This window comes from Syngnathoides biaculeatus, chromosome 10 (assembly GCF_019802595.1).
Source record: "Syngnathoides biaculeatus isolate LvHL_M chromosome 10, ASM1980259v1, whole genome shotgun sequence".
Taxonomy (NCBI): domain Eukaryota; kingdom Metazoa; phylum Chordata; class Actinopteri; order Syngnathiformes; family Syngnathidae; genus Syngnathoides; species Syngnathoides biaculeatus.
Window position 1 is genome coordinate 30,396,807 of NC_084649.1, and position 5,565 is coordinate 30,402,371.

The 5,565-nt window shown below is 42.6% G+C and overlaps 1 pseudogene; it reads right to left on the minus strand.

Moving 5' to 3' along the window:
- Positions 1 to 1,401: 1,401 nt before the first annotated feature.
- Positions 1,402 to 3,855, minus strand: LOC133506941 (P2Y purinoceptor 6-like; annotated as a pseudogene).
- Positions 3,856 to 5,565: the final 1,710 nt, after the last annotated feature.

Here is a 5,565-nt window from a genome sequence, read left to right on the forward strand (position 1 = left end):
GTTGGGGTTAGAGAGGAAGATGCAGGAGATAGGCTAAGATGGCAAAAGATGACACGCTGTGGCGACCCCTAACGGGACAAGCCGAAAGGAAAAGAAGAAGAGAATGCTTTATATTACTTTGAAAACGAATTTGACAACAGTGGGGTGAGTTGGCTCACCCAGTCTCTCACCCACCAACACTACCGCCCCCACCCCATAGAGTGCTGGTCCAATGCACACAGCACATGCTAATATCTTCAACTGGGGCGCACACCCCACAAAACAGGAAGCCACTTGATGACTGAGTTTCTTGTACAGGAAATGTGCAGTTAGAAAGAGAACGCAATAGCATGAAGAAACGCTTAGACTGTAAATGTTTTGTTTTTCTCAAATCTCAAATCTTTTGGTTTTTTTCCCTCTTTGTTTTATTTGCTTTGTCAGGTTCAAGTCATTCTCAAATTCACGTGAAAGGAAGAGCCTCATGTCAGAACTGTACTGTGAGCCTAACAGTATAAACGGGCCACAGGTGGATGGTTTGGACATTGAGAGGTAGCCAAATAACACTGGATGGACACCCAGTGAGGCGGCACAGTGGATCAGCTGTAAAGTGTTGGCCTCACAGTTCTGAGGATCCCAGCCCCACCTGTGTGGCGTTTGCATGTTCTTCCTGTGCCTGCGTGGGTTTTCTTCGGGCACTCCGGTTTCCTCCCACATCCCAAAAACATGCAACATTAATTGGACACTCTAATTTGCCCCGAGGTGTCATTGTAAGTATGATTTGTCTGTCTTCATGTGCCATGCAATTGGCTGGCAACCAGTTCAGGGTATACCCTGCCTCCTGCCCATTGACAGCTTGGTTAGGCTCCAGCACTCCTGTGACCCTCGTTAGGATAAGCTGCTAAGAAGTTGGATGGATGGATGGATGGATGGATGGATGGATGAATGGATGGATGGATGGACACCCAGTGGTGATTTACCAGTTCATTAAGGTTATTAGATTTTCACGGCATTGAATCGGTCATAACTGGACTGTTCTAGTTCTCATCTGAGCAGATTTCATCAGTTCATACACATAGACAGGCCTTTAAGTTACCTCTAACTTTAAAGATAAATAAATTGTTTTCCATTCCAACACAGGCTTGAGCTGTCCTAGATAGCTTTTGTGCATGAATGGATGCAGCCTGCTTGAAAGAGAGGTACAACATCTTATATTCAGAGAAGCAGGATGGTCCAGTTGCAATCGATGCAATGCCTTTTCAAATCTGATATCATGCAACTGTTGAACAACAGCCGCGTCCAAGGTGGTCACGGACTGCAAAATGACCTCAGACAGAGAAAAACAAATATTATGTCTGCAACAATATACAGTAGTAGATTCCAAGAGGCGGATTTGCACTGAATTTCTAGGAGGTTTTCGTTTGGGGCATAGCAGAAGCAATTAATTGTAAGATCTGCAATATTGTCCAGTGGATTTTTATTCACACATTCAACTCAGAAATGTTCACAAACAAGCTATTGAGCAGTGAAGTACAAAAACATATAAACACAAACACACATCGACCAGCCACAATTATAGGGCCATTTGTATATTATATCCCATGTCCAATACACGCACCATTCTGTATTATATTGACAACAATTTCTTATCATTTTGATTCCCTCATGAAACTAATGGCAAAAAATGCAAAACAAATAAATGAATAAATAATTGCGAAGAAAAATTTACTCCACTGGGAATTTTTTTTCAGACTTTAAGTATTATATCAAAGTGGAAACAACTTGAATTTATCTGAAAAAAAATGAGTTTTATTTGGTGTGATTTATTTTACCTGTAATCAGCTTTGAGTAGGAAAAAAAAAACAATATTATTGTTAAGACTGAGTTTTCGGAGAATGGTGGTGTGTTTGCAAAGGGCAGCCATGCAGCAATCCAGATATAGTACACCACTATTATAGATTATATGGTTATCCTTGCTTTCTCTCCAGAAGTGTCCAATTCCTTCTGTTTAACTTTGTTCTTAACCTGATTTAAATAATCTGGCCACGAGACTAAAGCATTGTCCTTTTGCGCAATATTTCTGTGTGTCCTCTACAAAGTTGTATGGGCTTGGACAAATGATTAACAACCCCCCGATCATACCATCTGTCTATATATTCTCTGACTACTGCTTCTATGCTGTGAAATGTTTTGGGATAATAAATAAAATTTAATTGCAGACAAGATGATGCCTTAGAGGGATAATTTTTCAAAATATGACTTTAATAATATTCCACTGTCAGGTCATACAGACAGCTTTAACATATATGACAAAGTGTAGCTGTTTTTTACACTGCAAACTCCACCTATGATTTATTTATTGTTGGAAGACATTAAGAAATACTGTAAAACCCATTTTAGAAGACTACACATTAATGCTGTATAAACACAACAGCTTGCATTTCACACATTTGTTCCATTGCAGAATAAGAGTTACATCGCACAAATGGTTAAGATTCCAAAAGTATGTGATAGCAGAATGACTCACCATAAAAAATTAACCTTGATTGTCTCTTACATCTTGCTTCAACATGCTGGCTTAACTCCAGAATTGTTTTATTTCAACAAAATGGATGAGTGATCAGATTTTTTTTCCAGTCATGAAATATTTCAAAACATCATTCCACAGTCATCATTGCTTTCTCAGTCGCTCCACCATGCTGCCCTGTTTTAACATATATAAGATAAATAGAATAATATCCATCCATCCATTTTCTTAGCCACTTATCCTTCCAAGGGTCACAGGAGTGCTGAAACCTATTCCAGCTGTCTACGGGAAATGACCACATGAGTCATGTTGGCCATAGACATCCTGCTCCGCTCACTTAAGACGACAAAAGTTCTTGAAGAAATTGTCATTTCCAATAATATATATCAGAGGATTTATAGCACTGTTGAGACAGGCTAGACATCTGCTGATCTGGTGTCCAATATACACGTCACGGAAGCTGTCGTGGCAGATGCCTTCTTGCTTCAAAATCCTGGTTTGAAGATTAACATTTCGGAAGATGTGGTATGGGATGAAACAGATTGAAAACAGTAAGACCAAAATGATCACAAGATTCAAACAGCGCTGCTTTAGCACAGGGTTAACGTTGGCATTTTGGGTAAGAACCCACACCACGTGGCCATAACAGAGCATCATGATAAGTAATGGTATGGCAAACCCTGTGACTGTCCATCCAATGCTGTAATGCAGATAATCTCTGATCCATTTGTTGGAAGTGGTGTCAAAACAGGCATTAGCTTTGTTGGGATTGTTTTTGTCATAGAACATGTCAGGAAGGATTTGAATAATGACCAAAACCCAAACGAGGGCGCTGATGGCAACAGAATGACGGTTGCCAATTTTCCCCATCACTCTCATGGGGTGCACTATTCCAAAGTACCTATAGATGCTAATGCAAGTGAGAAATCCAATACTACCGTACAGGTTGAGGTTGAAGCAGAAGCGGGTCAACTTGCAGAAAGGCTGTCCAAACTCCCAATAGCTGTCTTTTGCGTAGTACGCCACCAGGAAAGGTAGCGAGAGCAAATACTGCAAGTCCACCAACCCCAGGTTCAGCATAAAGAAATTTGATGTTTCCGATGCTGTTCCAAGCGCTGCACACGTTTCTTAAACCCCACATGTTGGAAGAGATCCCTACCACAAACACCACAATGAAGACAGGGGGCAGAAACGCGTGCGTAAAGCTCAAATTGATTCCACACGCGGAACTAATAGGTCCCTGCGTTATGTTTCCAGACATCGGGTGTTGAATATGCAGCTCCTTACTGCCTCACAGCAGCCTGTGCGTCTGAGAACCAGATCTGCGATTGCTCAAGCAAAAACGATCCACGTCTTTGTGATTCAACCATGCGCACTGGGACCTGGACACAACCAATGTCTAAGTGTGCTGGGATAGGGTCCAGCACGCCCAGAACCCTTGTGAGGAAAGTGGTGCAGAAATTGGATGAATGGTAAATTCAAACACTGTTTTAAAAAAAAAAGTTACTCACCATACTGCATCATCTACAAGAAAGAAGGAAGTCCTCTCGAATAACAGTTTTAAATCAAATATCGACTGTTGTTGCAGGGCAGTTGAACTGGAATTACAGACTGAACCAGTCTTTTTAAAATTCGATTCAGACTTGGGCACAAACCATCAGGACAAAAAAAAAAAATCCAACCCGATTGGAAAATAAAGTACGTACTGTATAAGATCCAAATATTCATTTTGTACCATTTTGCAATGTGATTCAATGAGTGAGGGGTGACTGACTACAATATCAAATGGCACAATTCACATACATACTGTAATGTTCTCGATAATGTGCAATGAGGAAAACTGGATTCTTTTAGTTGCTTTTTATTGAACACTTCGGATCACACCGATAACTCTAACAATGAGCTGTTGCTCCGCCACGCTCACACTCTGCCGTCTATTTTACTTCACTGGCCCCCCGCGCGATACACTCATAATTACAGATTCTGTATTACAGTATAAGCACAGATTGTCAGGGTCGTGGCCAGGGGCTGCCCCGGGTGCGGTTATCTTGGCAGGAGCGTTCTCACTTGCACCTACTTCAGGATAATTAGACCATGTATTTAAGGTTTGCGCGTGTATGTCTTAGTGGCCAGATCATTCTCCATTGATGTCACGTTCCAGCAGTTCCATGTCAATGCCGATGATCTTCTGTGTACCGAATCCTGGCTCGTTGATGACCTTGACTCCTCGCCTTCTGATTGTGACATTGTTGCCTGTTTGGACTGCCTGCTTGTGTACTGACCTTGGATCGAATAAAGACTCTCCCTGAACTGTACCTGGTCTCCTCTTGACAGAGTGATCTGGCCATAACGTGGACCCAGCCAACTCCAACCTGGTGCACAAAGGTCTCCAGATGTAAGAACACTGTATGGCTCAGCACTAGGAGCAATTCGCTGCCTTTTCCCAGCTCTTGGAGCAACAGAAACCATGTTGGAGCAGGTAATCTCACAACAGGAATCCATGCAAGGCTCTTCCCCAAACCAACCCGTTGCCAGAGCAACCCCAGAGGCAGCCCCAGGATGCTCAAATCCCCGCAACCCCGCCACCCCGCCGGGACCGCTCAGAGACACTTGCCCACCTCTCTCCGACCCGGAACGGTCTGGGGAAACTCCAGGAACATAAAACCATTCATTACTCCATGCCAGCTTCATTTTGAGCTTCACGCTCTCACCTTCCCTACCGAAAGGGCTGCAATTATGTTCGTCGTATCCACCTCAGGGATCGTGCGGTAGGTTGGCACACGGCTGAATGGAGCTGTTATTAGAGAAGACTTCCTTCTTTCTTGTGGATGATGCATTTTTGGTGTTCGTGAGCACTACGGTGAGCAACTTTTTTTTTTTTTTAATGGTCTTAATCATTCACCCATTTTCTACACCACTTTCCTCACAAGGGTTCCGGGAATGCTGGAGCCTATCCCAGCCAACTTTGACATTTGTTGTGTGCAGTTCCCAGTGCACATGGTTGAATCACAAAGATGTGTGGTTCTGCTTTTGCTTGGACAATTGCAGATATGGTTCTCAGA